Genomic DNA, 27,063 nt, shown 5'->3' with positions numbered 1-27,063 from the left:
AAGATATATGAAAAACACTGCAAATTCAAATCTCGAGTTTCTTGAATACACTCATGTTTCCCCTGTTCTCTCGAAATACAAGGCAACGAAGGTCTCCTGAACATTTTGCCACTGCCATAGTGACCGGCTGCCGTTTCTGCTAGCGACGCGCAGCTGGACCTCCTCCAGGGTCTGGTCACAGGCACTTTTTCTTCCATGGTGCTGGACAACCGGCGACAGTGAGAAGAGTCCCTGATGTGAAAGAAGTGATCCAACCCCAGAGACAGCAGACATCCGGCGGCCCCGACCAGGCAGGAGAGCAGCGGCCTGAGGGCGGAGGGCAGCGCCCCGAGACTGGCGAAGGAGCCCCACCAGACCAAGCTGGCGAAGAGCAGCACCAGGATGCGTGCCCGAGCCGCAGCAACACCACCTGCCCGCCGCCGCCTCGTCCCGGGGCCCCCAGGCCAAGACCACCACTGCCGCACTAAGAAGTCCCCCAGGTAGCAGCAGGCGCCGCCGCTCCGGCCAGGGCCGGGGCCCCGCTTGGTCCGCGTCAGGAAGCAGGTGAGGAAGAAGAAGGCGCAGGCGATGCTGAAGAGGGGGCTGAGGCCGTGCGAGCACACGCTCAGCAGTGTCCGCAGCCGGGCGCCCCGGCAGCCCAGCTCCCGGGCCCCGCGCCGAGCAGCAGGGCGAGGACAAAGGCGGCCAGGGCCGCCAGCGAGAGGCGCGCCGGGGAGAAGGGGGAACCGCGCCGCGGCTGCCGGGGGGAGGCCGGCGGCGGCGGTGGCTCCACGTTGCACAAGCGGCAGAGGTGGAAGAAGCGGCCGCGCGGAGGGTCCTGCGGCAGCGGGCTCTTGCAGCTCTTCACGTAGCCGTTCCTCAGGCTCCAGGGGCGATCCCGTCCCGCCCGGCGGCGGCGGGTACCTCATGGCCTTGGCGTCTCGCTCGTCCGTCCTCGTGGCCCCGGCCGCGGGTGGCAGCGGGGCTCAGCGCGCCCCACTGGGACTGCAGCGGCTGCTCGCGCTCCCCAACCCCCGGGAGCCCCCAGTCTCGCAGCGCGTCAGGGCTGCACCCACCGCCGCCGCCCGGGGTCCCCGCCGCGCGGGCTCAGGAGCGGCGGAGTCCGGGACATGCTGGCTGAGCAGAGGCACGGCAGGGACTTCTCCCCGGGACCGCTGCGGCCGCCTCCTCCTTTTCCCCGGGGCACCTTTCGGGACTAGAGACTCGGTGTCGCCTCCCAGCTCCGGCTGGCTGCAACAGTTACCTCCCGTCCCCAGCCTGGTCCGTTGGGCGCGCGAGCCGAGGGCTGGCGCTCCTCCCGCGCGGCTGCTCCTGCGGGCGGGTTGCTCCCGCCGCCCGCGCGCGCCCGCGCCCCCAGCTTGTGCCAATTCTTGAGTTGCAAGTATTAATCTGATCCTTGAAGATTTTGTCTCTTTTTTGTTATCTCCTGAGGAGTTGCTCTGGGTAAACTTCAAAATCCAGTCTCACAGTTTTGCCCATAAAGGATCTCTAAAGAGGGAGAGGCAGAATTTAAAGGACCTGAGAAAAGGAGGTCCTTGATCAATTCCTTGCTTCCCTATGATTTTGAAAATACTCAATTTATTTATGTAAAACTAGTACTAATTACATTCATAATAGTAATAGCCCTGATGTCTGTTGGATGGTAGTGATTGGGCTAAGCACTCTACTACATTATTTGATTTGTTTCCCTTAGGAACACCTACTGTGGCTCTGGCTTTATCTCCCATTTCTTGGAAAACTGAGGTGTAGAGCAAGTAAGGAACATTCCCCAATTGGGTCATTTGTCAGGAGAAGAGCTGAGATTTCTTTGACGTGGTTAATCTCCCTCATTTATCTTCAATTATCTTGTAGCATGGTAACAGTTATTCAATATCATTAAATAAAACATCGTTTCTCTATTTTTTTATGACACTGACCTTGTTTCACAAAGCCTCTTTTCCAGGTTTCTGTCACTTAGCATCGTTAAGCAGATAGCATTTAAGTAAATAGAAAGGAATGTTGACTGTAAGTGGATGAGTTATGGCTTTCTACAGGTTTTTGTAGTTTATAATCTGGAAACAGCCCTTCACTCACTCAGGAACCCTATCAGTGATTGAAAGGAGTTCATATATATAAAGTGCTATGATTTCTAACACTTTGGAATTGATCATGAGTGAAAGTAGCCAGGGTGTCTCCATAGAATGACAGTTTTTTTGTTTGTTTGTGTTTTTTTGTTTTGTTTTGTTTTGTTTTGTTTTCCTGCAGACTTCTCAGGAGAACCAGACTTGAACTCTAAGCTCCCACCAGCCTGAGCCCTGGCAGCTAGGAAAACCCCCAGTCAGAGGAGTGTAGGGGTCAGGGAAACCAAGGGCAGAACTCAGCTGCATGGCCGAACCCGGAACCCTTAAAATGAAGCACTTAGGATTCCTGCATTTAAAAAGTGTGGTTATGACCCGCTGGACTTTCAGAAGAGTGCGTGGTGTGTGTGTGGGGGGGGTGGGGGGGTTGGATCAAGTCCTCCCTAATGCAGTCTTCTCTTAGACCAGGTTTATGCGTCTGGTGCTCGCCCGCACACACACTCACTTCCTGGCTGGAACGTTGGCAAGGAATTAAGAGTTTATCTAAAGTTCACCATCCAGACTGTGGAACCAACCTAGATGCCCTTCAAATGATGAGTGGATAAAGAAACTGTGGTATATATATACAATGGAATATTACTCAGCCATAAAGAATGATAAAATTATGGCATTTGCAGGCAAATGGATGAAATTGGAGAATATCATGCTAAGTGAGATAAGCCAATCTCAAAAAGCCAAAGGACGAATGATATCGCTAATAAGTGGATGATGACACATAATGGGGGGAGGGAAGGGTTAGTGTTAGGGTTAGAGTTAGGGTTAGGGAGGGGGGCAAGTATGGAGGAAGGAAGCACTGTATAGAGGGAAAAGAGGGGTGGGAGGGGTGGGGGGAAGGAAAAAAATAACAGAATGAATCAAACAACATTACTCTATGTAAATTTGTGATTACACAAATGGTATGCCTTTACACCATGTACAGAGAAACAACATGTATCCCATTTGTTTACAATAAAATAAAAAAATAAAAAATAAATAAAGTTCACCATCCAATTGATCTACTTGCCAGGCACTGATGGGTGGAGCTGGGAGCAGGGTAGGAAGATTGGCAGATCCGTGAAGATAACAATACTCCCTGCTGATCCCTGCTGAGGGGTTCCAGCCACCCAAGTGGATCCCTTTGTTGTGCTCTTGACTGCTGCACTTCTGCAATTGCTCTTGGAAAGGCTTTCTGGCCACAAGAAAATCCCATCAGATTTGTTCCCAAATTGAAATCTCCAGCCACCTCCGGGTCAGTAGTGGCAAGCATCATCTGAGAGGCTTCAGCCCCATGGTTGCCACTTTCCCTGGGACTTGCTTTGTGTTTTGGGCACTTTTCATCGGGAATGGAACAGAGGTATGATCTAAAACTTTCCCACTGGATTTAGGATCTTTTGTAGTAGTTTGCCACCGCTTCAGTGATTAGGTGCAAGAATTGAGAGCTTGGTGGGAGATGAAGGGGTCTGAAGTTAAGGCAGTTTTTGAACGAACAGTCCTTGAGCATCTTTGATCTACAGCTCACCCAGTTCCCTGGCTGTGGAGCCTGCTGGGCCGCAGCTTGCCTGCCCTTGGCCTTCCATCTCTGCAGCCTGCTCTCTTGGGCCCTTGTCCCCTTTGCCCACCCCTGCTCCTTCTTGTAGCCATCCATAGTTTCCTCTGGTTGCTGGCAGGTCTTCCTGGTTTTCCGAGTTGCCTTCTCCTGGCACATTTCTTACTGCTTTGCCCAGGGCATAGAAAGCTTTAAGACCAAGAGAGATGCTTCAGGATAGGGGATTAAAAGGGCCCAGGGACTCAAAAGTCTGGACTTGAGGGGCGCTCTGGACTGAGGTTCAGTGGATGCCTGGTCCTAAAGTGCAGTCAGTCTTCAAGTACCCATCAGTAAGAACTTGACTACTCTGTGGGGTAGGTGGGATTTTGTGGGCTGGGTCAGAAGGCACTGTGTTTCTGTGGGGGAGAACAGCAGTACAAAGCAACCTTTAGATCACTGTCCACTCTTCAATCGGGGGCACTTTCCATTGTGCCTGTTATTTTCAAATGTCAATAAAGTATCAATGCCACCTTTTGCTGGGCTCCAGTTCTCCAGTGAACCTGAAGCTCATTTAAATTAACAAGGGTGCACTCAAAACTCCTACTTCCTTGAAGGGTCACGGCTGCAGGTGGTTCAGGGCAATGTTTACTTCCTCTCTCAGCAAACATTTATTGAAAGCCTCAAGTGTGTGGGCTGTGGGTGCAAAACAAGCTCACATAGAAGTGGTGTCTCCTCTCCTGAGGCTGATAGCTTTCTAGGGGACAGGGACATGAATCAAACTCATAATTAAGAATAAAATGCCGAGTTTGCTAAGTCACACTGAGGACATGGCGCCACGAGTGTGTGCCATAGCTGCGGTGGGACTCGACCTCTCCAGGGCCGGCGGGGAGACCTTCCAGCAGAGACGCGGGGGCTGCAGACCAGAGAAGGAGCAATGATTCGGTGAAGAAGGGACCACAGAAGGATCGTCCATATCTAGGGCTGCACTTTGAGGAAGTGAAAGGAGGCCTTGTGCCCTTAGAGGAAGAACACAGTAGAAAATGGGCCGAGGAAGTGACAAGAGTCCAGATATCAAAACACATAGGCTTGGGTCTTGCCCTCTGTCGGCTCTTGACTCCCCCTCAGGCCTCCAGAATAGTTCTCTTCCCCGAGCGAGGTCGTGAAGATCCTTATCTTCCCCTGACTTGGACTCGGCCCCCCAAATTCTGACTTGCCTTGTCCCAGTGGATCAGAAAACCCTGTTTCAGAGGGGTCCTGCCCGCCCCCCTGGGAGGAGAGACGTGCTGCACAGACAGGCTCAAGGACTCTAGGCGAGCTCGCTTCCCCCACAACGTCCAGCAGGAGAGAGGACCCCTCTGTTCCTTCAAGTTTGACATGGCTGTCCCGACTACAGTCATGCTTGCACAGTGACGTCTCCATGAAAACCCGAAGGACAGGGTCTGGAGAGCTCCCCCAGACCAGGAATCTCGGAGAGGCTCCTGCTCGACATGGAGCTTCTGCCCATGTGTGTTAGTGACCACTCGTAGGTCTTCCTTGTAGCAATGTCTACTTAAATCCCTTGGCCATTTAAGCATTAGGTTTATTTGTCTTCTTATTATTGAGTTTTAAAGTTTAAAATATATTCTTGATATAAGGTTCTTACAGCTATCCAATTTGTAAATATTTTCTTTTAGCTCATGGGCTGTTTTTTCCTCCCTCCCTCCTTCCCTCCCTTCCTTCCTTCCTTCTTCCCCCCCCAGGGACTGAACACAGCAGCACTTAACCACAGAGTCACACCTCCTGGCAGTTGTTTATTTTTCCATTTTGAGACAGGGCCTCACTAAGTTGCTGAGGCTGGCTTTAAACTTTCCATCCTCCAGCCTCAGCCTCTCAAGTCACTGGATTACAGGTGTGTGCCACCCTCCTGGCTATTTCTATTTTTAAAATATAAATAAACCAAAGAGATTCCTTGTATATTGGCCTCTAAGTTGTTTGCTTCTTCATAGCAGGCTGAGACCTATTAGCCCAAAGGCTGGCAACACCAAATTTAAGTTTTTATGTATTCAGTTGTTTTGAGCATAGTCCAAATAAACAAGTTTTCACCCCTCCGAGCCTTCTCTGCTTACCCTGTGAAACATGCAGCACCTATAGCCACAGATAACATAAGCCCCAGTGTTAAAAGACCAGAAACTGCAGCTGCCCTTTGAGCTGAGACCCCTGTGCTGCTGCACAGCATCACCTAGATGCCAAGCCTCCTGTCCAGTCCAGTCCCCTGGAAGTTCCCTGGCTCTCCTCCACAGCTGCACGGTGACCCTCCGAGCCTCAAACAGCACCAGGAGCTGAAGGCCTTCCTCCTACCTGTCTGTTCAAGCTGCACCTGAAGATGACTTTGCCCCTCATGGCCTCTCATGCCCTCTCATTGGAGCTCAGCAGAGCTGCTGCTTTGATCAGCCCCGAAATCCTTGCACTCGTCCCCTCTGATTTTCTTCTAAAAGTTTTATGGTTTTAGTGATTACATTTAGCTCTCTGATTCATTTTGAGTAAATTTTAGTTTGCTATTTGGGATAGGGACACAATTCATCCTTTTGCATGTGGCTATTCAGTTGTCCCAGAACCATTTGTTGAAAAGATTTTTTTGTCCACTGTTGAGGGTCTGACACTTTCATTGAAAACTAATTTACAAGATACACATGGGTCTGTTTCTGGATTCTCAATTCTATGCCATTAATTTCTGTTTAATCCTCAGACCAGGACTACACTGTCTTGACTCATGTAAATCTGTAGTGAGTTTCGAAATTGAGAAGTGTGAATTTTCTACTTTTTTGTTCTTTTTAACGTTTGTTTTGACTATTTTGAATCTTTTTTGTGTTCATAAAAAGTTTTAGAATCAATTTGTCAATTTCTGGAATTTGGATGGGAATTGCATTAAATCTGTAGGTAAATTTAGGGAGTATTGCTATCTTAAAAATATTAAATTTGCTGAGCAATGAACATGGGATAGCTTTGCCTTTATTTAGATCTTTAATTTCTTTCAGTGTGTTTTATAATTTTCCATGTATCAATCTTGTGCTTCTTTTATTAAATTTATTTCTAGGTGCTTTTTTGTTTTTACTACACTTTGCACGAAATTGTTTACTTTATTCTTTTTGGACTGTGCATTACTAGTGTATAGAAATGCTGTTGATTTTTGTATATTGATTTTTTATATGTAATTTTGCTGAATTTGTCTATTAGCTCTAGAAAATTTTTATTGACAGGATTTTCTATAAACAAGATCACATTGTTTGCAAATAGTTCCACACTTCCTTCTCAGTCTTAATGACTTTAACTTATTTATCCTAACTTGCCTGACTATAAATGTTGAATGAAATGAAACCGCCAGTGAAATATCCAGTAAAAGTGGGAGTGGGGCAGACAGAGGTTCTTATTTTTCCCCCTGATTTTATGGAGAAAATATTCAGTTTTCACAAGTAAGTATAATGTTACCTGTGGCTTTTTCATGGAGTCCTTGCATCAGATTGAAGAAATTCTTTTTTTATTTTTTTAATCATGAAAGGGTATTGGGGGTTTTTTGATTTGGTTTGGTTTTCAATTTTTCCTGCATCTTGTGAAAACATCACCTGGCTGTCTCTTATTCTGTTAACATGGTATAGTGCATTAGTTGATTTTCAGGTGTCAATCAATCTTACTTTCCTGGAATAAATCCCCCTCAGTCTAGAAGAATTGGTGGATGGTTGTTATTAATTTTTCTCTACCTGTTTGGTGGAATTCACCAGCAAGGCCATCTGGACCTGGAATTTTCTTGTGGAAAGATTGGTTTTTCTCAGTGTTGGGAGTTGAACTCAGGGCCCCCTGCCTTCTAAGCACACACTCTACCACTCAACTCTCCTCTCCCTGTAGAATGGCTTTTAATTACTGTCAATGTCCTTATCTGTAAAGTGTTCATTCAGGTTTTCTATTTCTTCATGAGACAACTTTGTGAGTCTGTGTTCTTCTAGAATTTTACCCCCTACATTCAGGTTGTCTAATGTGTTAAAACATAGTTGTGCACAACACTCTCGCTATCCTTTTAATATGATTGTTTCATAGTTAAGGAATAATACTTGGGAGTGAATCCTGTGAACATTTTGTTCTCTCACAAAAGTCTAATTCATTTGCCAGCTTGAATAGAGAATAATATGTAAGTTTCTTAAAAAACCCATCACAGGGTTTCTGGAAACTAATTTGGATAAAATAAAATCATTTTCATATACTTCCCATTTATTTCCCAGAAGGTAAAATTTAGGTGTTAATGGCTTTTAAATATTTATACATTTATATAATTTTAAATTATTTTTTATTTGAAAATTTTACTTATGTATTCTTGATATTTTCCCACAGGAATCTGATTCATGTTTAATGGAATTCATGCTCTAAAGTATTTTGGAGCAGAAGGTATGAGCACTAGGTCAGAGTTTTCATATTTTTGTGTATTTTTACTTGCATATATGATTTTGATTTTCAAGAGAAACCTACAAGAGCAAAACAAAACAAAAAAAATCATGTAAGCCTGAATTTTATAACTACCTGAGGAATTTTTTTTTTTTTTCAGGCAAGGAAGGTTTCTTCTTTAACTGCAAGGTCATAGTTCTTGGATTATAAGGACTTTCGATCAGCTTGTCCAACATGCTTAGAGAAAAATTTCCCTTCTTTCTTCATTTGGCCATTTGACCATAAGGTGCATTAGAGAATTTATATGAAAATCAGGTTTGTAAAGTGTCAACTGATCTGATATGAGAAAAATTAGTGCTTCAGGACAGCCTTTTGATAACACGCTTCAATGTGAAAGCCAAACTTGAGTAGTCTGTTTATATGAGTTGAAAATAAATAAGAAACCAAACAAACGATGATTTAAAAAATAAACTTGAGTTTTTACCTTTCTGCAAGCTCTAAGACAATAGTCTTGGAGTGTAATTTCATTTTTTCTGTTCTCCATGGTTTGTAGATAACTTTGAGTTTTCCGCACTGTTGGTTACATTGTCCTGAGATGAAGGCCTAGTTATTATAGAAATGTATCTGAGAAGTTTATTTACTCCTGAATCTGTTTTACACTATGTATTTATTGCGTTCTTTTTAAAATTGACTTTAAATATTACTAGTATCAAAATATCTGATCTTTGGATGAACATTGCTTTTGTAAAAAGAGCATCAGTGGGTTTGATTCCTAATTGTGCATCCTTACTGAAGGATGTGAGAATGATGTAATACAAATAATTTTTCTAATATCTGTTTTGGTGGGTAGAATAGAACTCTTCATTTCCTAACAAAAGGATGTTCAGCAGCTCAGATAATGTAGGGTTTGTTCTATAGTTGTTTCTTCTATCACTTTAAATCTAAAAACTCTGCCAATTGTGAACATTGTAAGTAAATAAAAGACTAAAGGCATTCTAACTCGTAAACCATCTCAAGCCATGAAAAAAACACAAGTAGAAAGGAGCCAAAGGCATGTATAATTATACATCCAGTGTTCTCTGTGTCGTGGGTTTGGAATGAAACTGCTACACAATCCACTATGGGAACTTACAGTTCTAAGTTCATCTACTACCAGGTAGTATTTCTATTTTGTGACCACCAACCCTGTTCAGTTCAACTGATGGAGAAGAGTGAGTTTCCTAACAATTTAATTTTTAGGCTATACTTATCCTTTACCAGTAAGAAACTGACAGCAGTGACAAGAATTTCTTTACCTGTCTGCATTCTTATTTATATTCTTTTAGAGTTGCTTTGCCATATTTAAAGACTCAGCAGCAGTGGGTAGATCTCTTTCTTCCTCTATCATCTATCTGTCTATCTATCTATCTATCTATCTATCTACCTATATCTATTAAAAATCTAGATAGCTGAGGTAATAACATTTAGCATCTAAAATAACTGAAAAGAGAACACACATTCTAATACTCTGAATTTATGTAAAGAAAATATGTTATACTTAACATTCATGAGCACAGAACTCAGTTTATACATATTTCTTCTCTCCTTTAGGGTTCACCTTCATTTGCTACCATACCAATCTACCCAGACAAAGTTCTCCATTTTGTTCTTGAGAGGTAGGTAATTAACATCATCAGCATCGAGGGTGTGGTTCAGTGGTAGAGTATTTGCTTAGCATGCAAGAGCCCCTGGGTTCAATCCCCAGCACCACAAAATATATAAATAGATAAAATGAAATGAATAAAATTAAAAACTGACATTATTATATTGCTAAATCTTAAGTCACTTCAAACAAAGCGTCCTGGTTAAAACATTGGATAATGAGAATATATGTTTATCTCTTCCTATTAAAACTCCAATATAATGACAGTAAAGGAATTTTTCATAAAAAGCGTATTAACCATGGTTAATACACTTTACAGAGAATGGTGAGATCTTAGCAGGCAAAAACATTTACGCTAGTTTAGGAAACATTTACACTAGTTTAAAGTTTAGGGAGTGATGTATGACTTAGCAAACTAGAAGAAATTGTAGAAATTATAGTTTGAAACTTGTGGAGGTCATAGTACTGATAAGGTTGGGTCAATTTGCTCTGGATAATCTCCAAGGGAGTCAACACTTAGCTGCACAGACCCCTGAGGAGGCAGCTGTAAAGTAGATATGGACAGAAATCCACTTTTGAATACGTCCTTTCTTCTATGCTGCCCTGGCAGACATAGACCTTCGCCCTTACTCCTATTGGAGACCACAGTCTTGTTTTCCACAGAAACAAACTAAATAGGCTCCAGATTTTGTGGATCTAGATACAACAGACAGTAGAGATACCATGTGGAATAAAAATAGGGAGCAAAAGAAAAAGGAGTTTCCTTTCCAACCCAGACAAAAAATCTGTCTCTCCACAAACAGAAACCTAGGAAGTTCTAATTTGGAGAAGCTGAATGGTTAAACAAACAAACAATGAATAATTAAAATATCAACATAGCTATCTGGAGTCCTCTTCAGTTAAAAGAAGGCCAGAGACCTGCTCGTTTACCCTGTATTACTTATTCTGTGTAATAATTTCCACTCTCATACTTATATCTTCTAAGCAGTTGTTAGTGTGTCAAATAAAATGACAGTCCAATCAATCACTGGACATTCAAGGGAAGTCTCAAACTGAAAGGAGTAAAACCCAAACAAATTATGAAAAAATGAAAGAAAGGAAGGAAGAAATGAGGAAGGAAATAAATTATAGATGAAGCCCTAAAACTAAATAAAACAAAAAACTACTGTTAGATCATATAGGATTTCTATTTCATTTTAACCTTTTTTTATGTGGTTCTGGGGATTGACCCCAGGTTCTCATGCATGCCAGGCAGGCACTTTGCCCCTGAATTTTTTGAAGACTGTCATATTGTTTTTCATAGTAGCTATTCCATTTTACATTTCCACCAACCGTGCATAATGGTTCCAGTGTTTTCATCTCCTTACCAATAAATATTTTCTTTTTATTTTTAATAAGAGTCATCCTAACAGGTGTGAGGTATTTCATTGTCATTTTGATTTATATTTCCCTTGGTCATTAGTGATATTATACCTTGTTTTCATCTATGGTACCTGTTGTCCATTTGTATATCTTGAACACCACCACCACAACAAAAAGAATAAAAATATTAAAAAATAAATGTTCCTAGAAGAAAAAATATGAATTAGCAACATTTCAAAATAAGAGTTTTAAAGAGTAAGATTTGAAGATAAAATTGAAAATATAGAGAAGAAGAAAAATAATAGAAAGATGCAAACAGTTTGGAATGGGTTACACAATTAGAAACTAGACTTGAGACCCAGAATTAAATTGACAGACATTTCTGAAAGAAAAAAATTAGATAGCAAAAATTCATCCAAGAATGAATTGCATAATTCCCAAAAGTGAATGCCATGAAATGTTTCCCCAGGATACTGCAAATGTAAAAATGTCTGTATCATAGTGTCTTACTGTAAGAGATAGGTCCTAGACAAATTTAGAGGAAAAAAAATTCATGCACAGAAGAATTAGAATCAGAATGATATTCATTAGACTTTTTTCAACTCCAACATGCAGAGCTAGAAAACAGACTCAAGTACTTTAAAATTCTGAGGAAAAATTATTTCCAATTCACAGCTCTTTCTAGAAAAAAAAGTCAATGATGAAGACTGATTAGAGATATACATTCAAAATGCAAACACTTAAAAATAAAAAAAACACAAGATTTCTTGTCCTTTGGTGGAATATTTAAGGGAATATTTAAGGAAAGGTAATATTCAAGGAAAATGAAGGATCCAAGAAATAGGGAGCTTAACATAGGAGAAAAGCAAAGAACCATTGTAGCCTAGGCTGGGCACCAAATGAAGAAAATTGAGAGTTTCAAGAAAAATGTGATGGGCCTTTTGCAGTATGTAGGTCCTTAACAGATGTATTGGATCATTTGAGAGGAAAATAATAATTTTGTGTAAATAAAGGCCAGAAAATGGACAGAAAGAGTGCTAGAATGGAAGAGAAATATGACTAAAAATATCAGGTGAAATTATTCCAAGTGTTAAAATTTCTCCAGAGGGAGATACTAAAGAATGGAAGGTGGATTAAAATGCAGTACCTTATGATGTTTTCATACGTGCATACACTATGTGATGTTTAAATAAGGGTAAACATCAATCTCCTCAAATATTCAAATATTTATCATTTTTATGGGAAAAAGCATTTAAAATACTTTCTTACAGCTTTGTGAAGCATTGAGTACATTGTCATTATTTGCAGTCACCTATTGTGCAATAGAAAACCAAAATGTACTTCTCCTATCTGACTATCTGATCAATTTCAATTTCAATGGGATGTTTGTAAGAGAAGCAAGTATTTATTCTAAAATATTTCTTAATAAATTTTATAATATTAACTGTGAAATGTACTTTTTAAAATGATTTTGAACTATTTGAGATAAGACAATTCAAAACCCAGAGATTTTTATAAAGAATAAGAGTAGAAAAATGAGCATTTATTTTGACCAGTTGAGTTAGTGCTGATGGATCACACAAACACACACACAATGTTTGATGAGAAACTCAGTGTGGACATGTATCATAGGCATAAAGCTAGTATTAGAGATGAAAAACCTTTTCATAATATGTGCATGAGTTGATCATATTGTAATTGTGGATAAGATCTTTGAAACCAAAAGAATGGGATAGTTAAGGGCTTTAGCAATAAAATTAAAAGTGAAAGTTCCAGGAATTGATGGATTATAAAGTCCTTCTAGGAAAAGAACTGTAGTTAGGGCATTTATCATGAGGATATTAGTATATTCAGCTATAAAATAGGGTAAATGGTCCACCATACTGAGCATTAAAGCCAGAAACAAGTTCTGACCAATGTTCTGTTATGTCAAAAGATATTTAAATAAGATGTATAAAAGATATATAAAATTTTACATATTGTTATGGTTTACACATGAGGTGTCCCCCAAAAGCACATATGTGAGACAATGCAAGAAAGCATAAAGGTGAAATGATTGGGTTATGAGAGACTTGACATAATCAATGCATTAATCCTCTTATAAGGTTTAATGAGTGGGTGGTAACTGTGGGCAGGTAGGGTATGGCTGGGGGAGGTTAGTCATTGGGGGCATGCCTTTGGGGCTTATATTCTGTCCTTGTTGAGCAGAGGTCTCTCTCTCTGCTTCCTGGTGCCATGCTCCCAGCTGCTTTCTTCTACCAAACTCTTATGCCATGATATCCTGCTTATGTTGGCCTCTGTAATGGTTAATTTGAATTGTCAACTTGATTGGATTAATAAATGCTGATGATTAAGAGGCTTCTGGTATGTCATTGAGGGAAGGTCTAGGAATGATTGGAATGTGGGATAGTGAACTGAAATGGAGACCCTCTGTAAGCATGGGCAGCACTGCCCAAGAGGATAGTGGATTGGATGGAATAAAAGTTGGAAGAACAAGGAAGTAGATACAGATGCAAGCTCAACTCTTCTTGAACAGGTTCTTGATTATTGTTGTGACCTGAGGAGATCAGACTTTTGCTTCTTTACTTTTCCAAAGCAGACTCTGCCAGTGATTCTAGAGGGAGTTTCCAGATGCCTTGGTCTTGGACTAGGATAGCACTGTTGATCCCTCTTGTTCTGAGGCTTGTTCTTGGACTGTGCAGCTACTAGCTCTTCAAGGTCTCCAGCCTGTAGATGGCCATTGTGGACTATCCAGCTTCTGGTTGTGTAAGCTAATCTAATAAATTCCCTTTTTATAATCATATTCTTGTTGATTCTGTTCCTCTAGAGAACCCTGACTAATACAGTCCCTGAGGAATGGAGTTGGCCATGTATGGTCTGAGACCTCTGAAATGGTGAGCCCCAAGTAAACTTTACTTCTCCAATATTGTTTTTAGGTCTTTTGGTCACAGCAGTAAAAATCTAAACACACAGACTAAAACATACACCCACCTACATATATATATATATATATATATATATATATATATATATATATATATAGAAAACTTAATATCCATTGATCAATCTTCTTATTTATATCAACTTCACTGGGATATTTGTAAAAGAAACAAGTATATATTCTAAAATATATTCATTCTAAACTTAAAAATTTTTTAATTTTTATAAATATCTAACTACACACAAGCACATATATACATATAAATACATGTATATATATGTATATACACAATATCTAATATCTAAAATCATCTACTTAAATTAATTTACCATTTACCTAATCTAATAATTGATCATTTAAGATTAACTTCTTGATCATGAGAAAATGTTTCTTTTTAAGTTTCTGGTACAATTATTATTGGGAAAGGTCAAGAAATACACTTACTAAAATAATTGGAAAACATTTTAGTATTTTCATTATAAAATTGTCATTTAAATAATTTAATAAATGGTGGTAATGGTTATACAACATTGTGAATGTATTTCATTTCATTGAGAGGTACACATAAAAATGGTTAAAATGACATATTACAGAGGCTGGGGATTCCCACAATCTGCTGTCTGCAAGCTGATGTAATTCAGCCTCAGTTTGAAGGCTTTTCAGGGAAACCAGTGATGTAAATCCCAATCTGAGAGCAGGAATGATGGGATATCACTAATATAAACAAAATGTATTTAACACAAATTACAGGCCAAAATATAAAAGCAGAAATACTATAAAGGTTATAGAAGAAAATATAAAATAATATTTTCATGATTTAATGTTGGCAAATATTGGGTAGGGTACAAAAAGTAATCAATAAAAGAAGAAAATCTGAAAAACTGGACTATATCAAATTAAAAACTGCTCATCAAAAGCAATCCTTAAGATAAATAAAAGGCAAGTCATTAAGTAGAAGAAAATATTCTCAAGACATATATCTGACCAAATAACAAACAAACCTTTACTAACAGAACAAAAAAAATGTGATAACAAAAAGGCAAACAAATATGCGCATACATTGGAAGAGGCATTTTACAAAAGAAGAAATATGAATGTTCAATAAGTAAAAGAAAATGCCTAATATCATTACTAATTAATAGAACTAATAGAATCCAAATTAAATCCAAATTAATAGAATTAATAGAATCCAAATTAAAACCACAAGAAGTTAGAACTACACATATACTAGAATGGCTGAAATTAAAATAATAATATAAAAGTGGACAACAGCAAATATGAGTAAGGATACATTGCTAATGGCTGTGTAAAATTACACAACTATTGTGGAAAATGATTTTACAGTTTCTCAAAAAGTGAGTAATATACCTACCTTATGGCCTGGCAAATTCTTCTAGATCTTCATTCTGAAGAAATAAAAATGCACATTCATCAAAGGATATTCTTAGTGTTTTTACTCATAACATTCCCCCAAAGGGAATATCTCACATGTCCATGAGCAGGAGAATGGAAATTAATAGAATAAAATTGCTGCATTCAATGGGATACTACTCTGCATTAAGAAGAGAAAAAAAATTCTACTGATACCATCAATAATCCACAAGATGCTGAAAGATATGCTGAGAGAAGGAAGTTGATGTAAAAGACTAAAAATTATATTATTAAATTTATATGAATGTTTTGAGAAGACAAAATTATCATGGTGCAGTAAACCAAGAGTCATTTACTGGAAAAGCAGTGGGATGGATTGACTAGAATGGGCATGAAAGAACTTTCTGGGGGGAATAAGAAAGTTCTGTACTTTAATAAGGGTGTTTGCTTCTTGGTAGACTTTCCAATAATGGCCACATAAATATTTCCAATCTCATAAGCTCTTTCAGAATTTTTCTACCACCATTAAGAACCAAAACTGAGAAATTGATTTCTCTTCATCCTGCACGGGCTTGAGACTTTCAAGACTAAATCATAAAAATGATAAAGGTGTTGGTTTGGCTCTTTCTTAAGATGATTTTCTTTGGAACTGATCCCTCATACTGTAAGAGACTCATATGGACAGACTGCAACAAGTAGCATCAACTGCCAGATATGTAAGCAAGCAAGCCTAGAGATGATTCTGGCCCCTTCCCTTTGAGTCAGACACCCAAGATCAGAGATAAGCTGTATATGCAATGTCTTGTCTGAATTACTTACTCTCAGAAACTATGGTCATAAAAATGATTCTTTCATGCCATTGTGTTTTACAGTAATTTGTGGACAGCTATAGTGACTTTAAGAATCATCTTTCAAAAAAAATTTTAAAAAAAGAAACCCTGGTGGGGGAGAATCATCTTTCATAATTAATTGCATATATTTTATTCTGCATTTAAAAAATTATCTCTTGAGCCAGGTGTGTGTGGTGGTGCATGCCTGGTAATCCCAGTGGCTCAGAGGTTGAGGCAGGAGGATCATAAGCCTCAGTAACTCAATGAGGCCCTAAGCAACTTAGAGAGACCCTGTCTCAAAATAAAAAATAAAAAGGGCTGGTGGTATGGTCAGTAGTACAGTGCCCCTGGGTTCAATCCCTATTACCCCCCCCCCACTTCCAGAATTATCTCTTGACCACATCAGGAGATAAATAAGTATATATTTGACTTGTGCATATTTTAGTGTCTATTTTGCTTTCTGAAGGAAACTAGGGCAATCCTTATGTGACAAAACAGCATTGCTATATATTGTTCCATTCTGTTCTATGCAAAAACCACAAAATCAAAACACCTTAATTTTTTAAAGCAGCAGAATAGTTGGCCAATTTTCTGACATTTTAGTTTTTTGCTTAGGTGGTAAATCACTATAAATATATCCTTCATAAACTTGAATCATGCTATAAGCATGCCTTTTAGAGATGCTATTATAAGGCAAACATAGGGCATTAAGTATAGCTAAAGGTAATATGAAATGATTTATGCATATGATTTGTTTCCTAAAACAATGGGACCATGGAAGGTAGTAATTTAGACATTAACTCTGAGAGTATAATTATATCAAGCAAATGGAATGGTTCTGAATACACACACCATGGAAGAGTGGCACTTTGTTAAGTCTGAAAGCTGTCTAAATTTGTAAAATTGTGTAACATGATAAAGAAGGACCAAATTCAGAGATTTGTGCATCTGGTTTTCCATGTAAGAAGAAATAATACATTTATTTTTAATTTTTCAGAGTGCCTCACACATGCTAAGAAAGTGCTCTACTACTGAGCTGAGTTATAGCTAACCCTTAAACTCTAACTTTTAAATGAAATCATTTATAGGTATTTTGCCTTTTAACTTATTTAAATCTAAAATTTCTCTATAAAACTATGAGAATGAAACAAAAAAGTTTACTATAAAAAAGTTTTTAATTCTAAACTTATTTTAAGACCTGTAAAGGCAGCAGTAGATTTTGGAACTTCAACAACAGAATGAGATTTTGGGGTTTTCCCATTTGTTAGTGTTGAATCACCAAAACATGAAATAGAAATTCTACTGAATTTATATATTTTTCATGTAATTTCCACAGTAGAGAGGCTACCTTTGAACTTGCTGATAGTTTAAAGTAATTTTAATTCTAGGTTGGAAAAACTGAGAGCAAGTTGTTGCTGTATTCTATATTTGATAGATTAGATTGAGTTTGGAGGTCCTGAATTAAGTAAAGTTTGACTTCGAATATGAATCTGGTCTTGTTAGTCTTGCTGACACAGCAAAAAGAAAGAATAGAGGGAAATTCAATGTTCCTTAAGGACACACACACACACACACACACACACACACACACACTTCAGCAGAAATCAGAAATGCAGGCTCACACTAGGATCTGTGGAGAATACAGCTTGCTCTCATGTCACAGGAAGGAAATTCTATTTTAGTAGGAATGCAAGTTTGTTGAAATATGCAACTTGCTCTTTTCTCCTTACAAAGCAGCAATAGTAATCAACAGTTTCCAACTAGGGAGCTGATGTTTGCTGTATTGGCTTTCAGTTTTGTCATTCCCTAGCCCCTGTCCTGCACTATGACTACTTTTACAAAGGTTTTACTGATCCAGGGATATTCTCTACAGCACTTTTCACAATTCTGCGGAGAGCTGCTGCTGCTTGCCGAGGGGCTGCTTCAAGCGGCTTGCTCGCAGCTCTTACAAAAGACCCCGGCTCCAAGCGACTCTCCAGCTTTCAGCCCGACCAGGGGGACAAAAGACACGTACTCTTTAGAAGTTCATGAAGCAGCTTCCCGTTTATTCAAATAATACCCTCAATATATAAGCAGTCTCATGCATAAGCAATTGTAACCAGATATGTCCATCCAATCCTGTTAAAGGTCAAGCAGTCAGGAGCTCCAGCATACATTTAAAGTATATCTGTCCACGTGCTAGGCAGCTGAATTGATTATCATACAGCCAATTGTAAACTCGTTCTGCCTTTCTCCATGCATATTCAGAACAGCCGTTTGCTCTCTGCCAGTCCTCCATCTTTGGATGCACGTGGCGTAACCCTGGGCCCTGGTTTCGCCCGCCACACAATTCAGATTCTCCACCAAAGTAAATAAATAAATAAATAAATAAAAAGGTTTACTTTAAAACTTAGTATTACTGACTCCTGAGAGTCCTTCTTTTAACACATAATGTGTTGGTGAAGATAAGAGAAAAACATTGACTTGATTTAGTATCTGTAGTGATTCAACTAGGTGATTCTGTAATATTTCTGTATTTGCATGTAGAATTCAATCTTTACAAAAACATTTACAGTTGAAGAAACCATGTCAGAAAAACTGAGTCAAAACAGCAAGTGGAAAACTGAGACTCAAATCCCGATTTCCTATCTTTTAGCCCTGCACTTATTGATACGGTGCTCAACAATTGCAAGCATTAGGACACTTGTTTCTTGGGAGAGTAAGGGGATGAACAAGGGATGAATTATTGTTTGAATAAATTATCAAATGCAATGGTCTAAAATCAAAGGAGTATTTCCTAGACACAAGTAGTTTATAGTGGGTTAGGGCATGTGAAAAATATGCATGCATAACTAACTACATAGTGAAGGAGGTTATTATAAAGTGACTTCAGACTGAAGATCTATGAATCCTAAATGAAGTGAGAAATTATGTCTAGCAAAGGCTAGATGGGAAATAGGTGAATCTGACCTGGAAGTTGATAAATAGGAGGATTTAAAGAGGCAGCACAAAGTGAACTTTTCTGGGCAGTAGAAATCTAGACACACAGGCTCCTGATAAACCAGTTATAAGATTTCTAGCAATATAAAAGCAAAAATACTAATTTTTGAAAGATGTGCTTAAATACTCAATATTTATTTACTGACTGTATTGTACAATTCAAATGCAACACATTTGAATTTGGAAATGTCATGTGGTAGGAAAAACCACAATGGGAAAATAATATTAACAAAAGACATTAGAAAAGAACCAATATCTGTGATTTTCTGTGAAGAAAATGTTCACTTATTTTGTTACTGGAGTAAATGGTATAATGGTAGCAGATATTTATAGGCCTTTACAATTTACCATATCATGGTAAACAATTTATTTAATTATCTCATTTAATATTTAAAACAACCTTCTAGCGTAAGTGTTATCTCTGTTTTACAGATGAGATAACAGAAGCTAAAGTTATCTGAAGTCACACAGGAAGTGACAAATCCATGATCTGAAAGACTTTGGTCAAATGTCAAGGTGTAAGGCAGGGAATGATTTGTGTTGAAGTCAGAAAGATTGGTAGAGTTTTAGCGTGTGGAGATTGTTTGGGAAGACCAGTTCTCACTGGGGAGATGAAGTAAGTGAAGCCCAAAAGTTGAGAGAAAAAACTTTAGTTTGTTGAAGCATTAGAGATATTTTAAGTAGTGGGAGAAAACTTAAAAAGGTAGGTTGGAATAATGAAAACAGACAATAGTAATAACAGTGGGAAGGAAGGAAGGAAGAAGGAAGGAAGGGGAAGGAAGGAAGGAAGGAAGGAAGGAAGGAAGGAAGGAAGGAAGGAAGGAAGGAAGGAAGGAAGGAAGGAAAGAAGGAAGGAAGGAAACCTTGGTAAGGAATTTGGATATGCAGGAAGCAATGAAAGTACCTTAGATTACAGGGGACAGTGACGTGTCTTATTCACCTTTGTTTCCTCCTACAGTTATTTAATTCAATGCTTCAAAAATGTTTGTCTAAGTATGAGTTAATAATCAGATTGAATTTTAAGAAAATTCAATTAAGAAAATGGGCTATGTGCATTGGTTTTGTTTTCAGGGAGACAATTTTTAAACTACTCTATATACTCTGTAGACTGCTTTCATTTTCTTTCATATTTTCTAGGCAAATTTTATGTTTTGTGTCAGAAGAAAAGTAAATTGTTCAGTAAATGACACTTTGACAGAGGATAAACATCCAAACTGGTCTGCTTTATATTCATAGTATTTTCCCCCTGGGTTTTTATCATTATTTCAATTTAAATAAGTTGTGGCTCTTCCTTAATCAGCCTTTTAAGCTGTGTCATATGTTCATATTTTTCATGTAAAAAAATAATTGGAGCCCTGTTACTCCCAGGCCTGTGCTATCAGTATGTGTGTGATACTGAGGGATCATTGTCACTTGTGGTCAGTTTGAACTCTGCACTGGTTCAATGGTGTCTGGGAAACTTTAGAGTTGTTACATTCTCTCCGTCTCCAACACATCCCCTGACTGAATGGTTACCAAAATGTACATCTACTTATACCGGCCTTCCTCCTTTTTTTGGCTAGAATTTTGGGGTGTGTTGTCCTTCTGGGTCCCTGACTTACCTAGGAGTCTCATGTGGTTCTCAAGTGGTCACAGTGCCTAGGATATGACTCCCATGTTGACTTTCTGGACATTCATTGTGGTTTAAAGATACACAGCAAAAAAAAAAAAAAAAAAAAAAAATGCATAGAGAAGTGTGCTTTTTAGGGTATTGTTTCCCCAATGACACAATGTTTTTTAATATTCAAACATTAATCAATATTATATTTGAGTTTACTGGAAATTTTGACTATATGATTTATACAGCTATTTATATTATTATTTATTATCATCATGTCTAGAGTTCGTACTTGAAATAATTGAAATTAAATATAAAGGAAAAATAGGGCAATTGGGAATAAAAATAGATTAAAGTTGTTGAAGGAAGCAAAGAGAAAAGATACTACTAGATGCTTAAAGTGGTAGAATTAATATAATTCTTTACTACATTTAACTTTCTATCTTCTGGCAGCTAAGAGGGAAAACATGTCATATTACCTAGGTTTGTTGAGAACAGGGTGATATCTGTGCAGCTAGCTGTCTTAATTACCAGGATGCAGGCAGTTGCGACTGCTCCCTCAAAAGCCAATACAGCGCAAACAGGACTGCTGGGCCCCCATGCTTATCGAGGTTGTTAAGAAATATTTGCCTGAGAAATGTGCAGCTGCCTAGAAACCTTATCTATCAAGGACAGGGGGGCCTAACGGCAACTCATCTCCTGCACAATTCACCCCTTCCCTCCTCCCTTCTTCCTCTAGGGCCGTTCAGTTCTGGTGGGACCCAATGAGAATCAAATAGATTGGCAGGACCCAACCAGAGGAGGACTAATGTTTAGCTGTTCAAATGTTAACCAATTAAAAAGAACACTGTAAAACTGTTTGCCTTTCATTATAAAAGCCTGCTGAACAAAGGCTCAGGGCCTCTTAGCGTCACTGGTTACCAAGTGCGCGGAGGACCAGGCTCGAGCTTGCTAATAAATGACTCTTTGTTGCTTGCATTGATCGTGGTCTCTGGTGGTCTTTGTGGGGTCTCGAGCCGCTGGGCACAACAGGTTCAACTTCCTGAAAGATGAATGCATGTACATTTGTCTACAGTAAGAACATTTTTTCCTAAACACAAAAATTTTCTTTTTTTAAATAATTGTTTTTTTCTCTTTTGATTAATTTGTATTGATTGTACATACTACTAGATTCTGCTGTGATATTTCTACACATTTATATAGTGTGCACTGATCAAATCCAACCTCCCTTTATCTCCATCTTCTCTCCTACCTTACACCCAATCTCTAGTAATCATTATTCTGCATTAAGGCAATTTTTTAACTTTTCACTTATTTTTTTATTTTTTAGCTTCTGTGTCTGTGTTATTTTGCTTAACATAATGTTCTCTAGGTCCATTCATTTGCTGCAAATCACAGGATTTTTTTCTCCTTAATGGCTAAATAATACTCCATTGTGCATGTCTACCACATTTTCTTTATCTCTTCATTTGTTGATGAGCACCTAGGCTGATTCCATATCTTAGCTATCATGAATAATGCTGCGATAAACAAGTGCATATATCTCTTCGGTATGCTGATTCACTTCCTTTGCATAAATACTCAGAAGTGGGACATCTGTATTATAGTTTTAGCATTCTAAGGAACCTCCATACTACGTTCTTACTAACGGTATATAGCATTTTACTTTTCTTTTCTTTTCTTTCTTTTTTTTTTTAGCATTTTACCTTTCTATACATTTTTGCCAGCATTTTAAACAAAAATTACCTGTCTAGCCTTATAAAACGACCTTCAGGCCGCAGACGCTGCGTTCGCGCCACATTTTTAAGTTTCATTTCCATCAAGACATTGCTAGTTCCTCCTCCCGTGGCCTCTTCGCGAAGTAGACTCTTCTTTTGAGCAACGGGGAGCACCAGTCATGGAACCCCAACGCGGAAAGGCGACTCGGACTGCTTCGAAAGCCGGAGCTGCCACCCGCAAGGTTTCGGAGCCGAGTACGAGGGTCGCCCTGACCGAGCCCCGCGAGTCTCCCGCTGCTCCCCGGGCCGCCCAGCTCAACGTGGGAAAGTGCGGCCCTGTCCGGGAGTCACGATCTTTGCAGACCAAGAGCGCCCGGGACCCCCAGGGGAGCTGCAGGAACGTGCACTCGGAGCCCCTCCAAAAAGGCAGCTCTGCGCGCCGAGGGTGCGCCGCCCTCGGGCGTTAGTAGCACCGGCCGAGCTCAGGCGAAGACGGCTCCCGCCGAGGCACCGAAGCCTCCTGCGCCTGAACCCGCGGAAGTGCCTTGCTCCTCACGCCCGCCCGGGCCCCGAGTCTGGGCGTGCCGGAGGGGGCGCCTGGCGGCTGGAAGCCCCGGGCTGAGCTGGACACGTTGAGGCTCAGGCGCCAGGAAATCTCAGCAGCCGCGGAGGTGGTGAAGAAGCTTCGGAAATTGCTGGACTTTGATTCCAAGTCCAAAGGTATGGAGCTGCTGCACACCGGGAGCTACTATGAGCTCGAGAAGATTTCTGCACCTAATGAATTTGATGCCATGTTTAAACTGGAAGTCCCCAGAATTCAGCTAGAAGAATATTGTAATAGTGGTGCTCATTACGTTGTGAAGTTCAAGAGAAATCCCAAAGGAAATCCTCTGAAGCAGTTTGTAGAAGAGGAAATATTAAAAGCTTCGAAGATGTTGTTAGAATTTAGGAAATTCATTAAAGGAGACATTAAAAACATTGAAGGTATAGATGTCATTATGGAGAAGAAAAAACGAGGGAGCCCTACTGTAACACTTCTTATTAGAAAACCTGAAAAAATATCTGTGGATATAATTCTGGCTTTGGAATCAAATAGTAGCTGGCCTGCTAGCACTCAGCAAGGTCTACCCATCAATAACTGGCTTGGAGAAAAGGTAGGGAGACACTAAGACAACGACCATTTTTTACCTTGTACCCAAGCATGCAAAAAACGGAAATGGTTTTCAAGAACAGACATGGCAGCTCTCTTTCTCTCACATTGAAAAGAATATTTTGAACAACCGTGGGCAATCTAAAATGTTGTGAAAATGATGGGGTAAAATGTTGATTGTTTAAAACTAATGAAATACCTTTTGGAACAGCTGGAAAAAAAGTTTGAAAACTGAAAGAATTGGATAAATTCTGTTCTTATCATGTGAAAACTGCCTTCCTGCATGTATGTACCCAGGACCCACTGGATAGTCAGTGGCACCCCAAAGATCTAGTACTCTGCTTTGATAACTGTGTGGCATTCTTTCCTAAGTGCCTCAGGACAGAACAACTTGAGCATTATTTTGTTCCTATAGTCAATCTATTCTCTCGAAAATAACATTGCGAAATAAGTAAAGAATTTCTGTCAGAGCAAATCGAATATGAAAGAAACAATGGATTTCCAATTTTTAATAAATTTGAAATTTTATTTTTAAAAAATCAAGAATTAAAGTGACAGTAGTAATTGGGATTGTCACAGTAATGATTGACTAGAATGAATGTAATTATTCAGTTCTCAGTTTGTCATAAACAGCCCTAATATAAAGGATTGTAGATAAAATGTGAAGGATTGCCAATCCTAGAAAAGACATTAGTTAAGAAATGAAAAGTAAAATGAGTATTTAAAGTCTAACAACTTTACCAGACCAGGCATTGTGACACATACCTATAATTCCAACTACTTGGGAAACTGAGGCAGGAAGAGGCCAGGAGTTCAGGGCCAGCCTGGACAACTTGGGAGACTCTTGTCTCAAATGAAAAATATAATAATTAAATTAAATTAAGAAACAAAAACTTTACGAGATTGGAAAGTAGAAAAAGGATGAAATATATATCCTCTCCAATTAAATTCCATCAAGCACTTATTGAATATCAGTTCACACCTATCACAGGTATGTGGAAGGTTGTGAGAGACAGTAGTAGAAATTAGTATTGCTTCCATAAAAGTAGTAGGTTTTGTTCACCTTAAAAATATATTTGGGGCTTTGGGGATATGGTTCTTGTTTAGTGTGCAGGAGGCCCTGAGTTCTATCCCCATCACCACACACAAAAATGTGTTGTGTGTGTGTGTGTGTGTACAAACACACATACTGTATTTTGAAGCAATGTCTGGTCTGGTCCTATATGCTAGGATAAGAAAGAAGGAAATGAAAAAATAAGTTTTATATTATCTCTACTTGTTTCAGAAAATAATCTTATAGGACAATCTAGGATATTTTACTACATGTGACTAAAAATAACACAACTTATTTTCTTTTATTTATTTTTATTTTCAGTAATACTTTTCTGTGTGTTTCTGGAAGGGTAATACATATTGTACCAAACTCAGAGAAAGGGGCGTGGGTTAAAATGTGACTCTCCTCTGTATTCAAGTAGCACTCATTCTAGAGGCACTGGTGTTCGTTAATTTTATTTGCTGGTACATTGTGCAAATAAAAAGATCTTGACTAATATAATATGTAATATTTTCTACTGAATTTTTATGAAAATTACCAAATAGTTCTCTTTTTGTTTTGCTCACTTTCATCTGGATAATAAAAATTCCTCAGAGGAAGAAAATGTGTATGTGGGGCGAGGGTTGTGTGGTACTCTTTTTCTTTCTTTTCTTTCTTTCCTTTTTTTTTTTTTTTTTTTTTTTTTTGGTACAGGAGTAGGGGGTTTGAGCCCAGGGGTGCTTAACCACTGAACCCATCCACAGTCCCCCTTTTAAATATTTAATTAGAGACAGGGTCTCACTAATATGCTTAGGGCCTCTCTAAGTTGCTGAGTTTGGCTTTGAACTCCTACCTTAGCCTCCCAAGGTGCTGGGATTACAGGCATGCACTACTGTGACTGACTTGTGGGGAGTATTTTTTTGACCTGACCTCTGCTTTTTGATTATACGAACAAGGAAATCAGACCAAATTCTCAGAGATGCAAATAGAGACCAACCGTGTAAGATCTGGATTTCTAATACTCAGGATGTGAGTTTAGTCATAAAATCCAAGAAGAGTGGTGTGGAAGAGAAATTTAAGATGAACAATGATGAACAATGCCAATCTCTTCATTCATGAAAAAACCGAAGCCATGGTAAATGTGACCTACTTTTGTCCAGAGTGATGGGTGTACCAAATTAGTGTCTAGGCAACCTCCCTCCTGTCTGTTGAGACAAAGGAGCACATAGTTCCATTTTAGTAGGCCTCCACAAGGTTACACATCCTAACTCCCCAATTCTGTCTTTGTCAGCCATCAAGGAGAGATTGGAAATAGGATTTAGAAATTGTAATGAAGCTTCTTATAGTCAGTAGAATACAAATGTGTAGTTTTGTTTAAAATTTAACATCCATGTCTTTCATAATCCTCTTCTATTGAAAGTTCACAATTAACTTTTAGAAACAGTCCAAATTTAAAATGAAATATTATTTTTTAAAGGTGATTTATATAGTATATAACAAAGGGATTTCACTTTTTATTTTATCCCACAAATGAAGAAAAAAAAAGTACTTTTTCAATCCACATCCCCCATTTAAGTTAAGAGGCTATTATAACACAGATATTAGAGTGATACTTTCTTCCAATAAATAAGACATTCATACTAATATGTAGCTCCTTGTCTCTTTAACTTGTCAAATAAATAAATTAATAAAAGATCTCTTGAAAGATTTAACCTGTTGAAAAAATTTTTAAATTTCAGAGGTTTAAATAATCCCCTGCTGGTATTTTCTCATTTTCTTTCTCATCCCCTACTCCCACACTACCTCAATGTAAATTTCCTACAAAACCTGTTCTTTGTAGAAGGAGCCTCGTTACCTCTTTTCATCTCCTAAGTGAGTGGAAATTAGGAAGTTCTGACATTGAGCTTCACCACCATTTTTAACCACTTTCTGTTTGCTTTGCAGTATAGCAATTCTTGTTCTCCATGAGCTTTGAGAGCTATTTGTTTAGTTAAAGAATGTGACAATGCACAACTGTTCTAAGAGAGCCCCCAAACCAAAATAGAAAAGGCTCTGTCCATTTGTGGGCTTTTCTTTCTTCTCTGTCTTATTCCTTGGCTTGTGGACATACAGATGCTAGCATGGGTTATTTAAACCTCTATCCACAGGGATTATTAAAAGCCTCTTGAGCCAAATTTTCAGGAAATAAATGGGTTTCATAAGTGTATATTAATCTGTTTAGTTTTAGATAATGGAAACATACTACTGTGATATGAATCATATGTGGCATGTGAAGCCCAAACCCTTCCCCCAGGAGTGTAACCAGAGGCACCAAGGTGTTGGAATGTGTCCTCCTGGTTAGGGTGCTTCATGGGAGGTATTCAGAATGCAAGAGAACAGATCTGCATTAGGGGCAGTTTGACTTTAGGA

General features: G+C 39.0%; 1 long non-coding RNA gene and 1 pseudogene across 3 annotated transcripts in view; both read left to right on the top strand.

Moving 5' to 3' along the window:
• The first annotated feature begins 469 nt into the window (after positions 1–469).
• The window catches only part of LOC306641230, a 41,408-nt gene continuing 14,814 nt past the window's right edge, over positions 470–27,063 (top strand). Inside the window, exons 1-3 of one of the 2 annotated variants that reach the window (XR_013758075.1) lie at positions 470–543; positions 1,694–1,754; positions 13,863–13,929. This is a non-coding gene — a long non-coding RNA (uncharacterized lncRNA). Of the gene's footprint in view, positions 544–1,693; positions 1,755–3,100; positions 3,451–9,621; positions 9,687–13,862; positions 13,930–27,063 lie in introns of those variants that run through there. The other variant, XR_013758076.1, reaches the window with a different exon arrangement.
• Positions 22,483–24,900, top strand: LOC306641773 (cyclic GMP-AMP synthase-like; annotated as a pseudogene). Its single transcript has one exon. The product of its transcript is annotated as a cyclic GMP-AMP synthase-like (transcript).

The sequence above is a fragment of the Sciurus vulgaris genome (assembly GCF_902686455.1).
Source record: "Sciurus vulgaris genome assembly, chromosome: 12".
In the NCBI taxonomy this organism is placed as follows: Eukaryota; Metazoa; Chordata; class Mammalia; order Rodentia; family Sciuridae; genus Sciurus; species Sciurus vulgaris.
The sequence above is the reverse complement of the archived record's forward strand: the minus strand, read 5'-3'. Positions and strand labels throughout refer to the sequence as shown.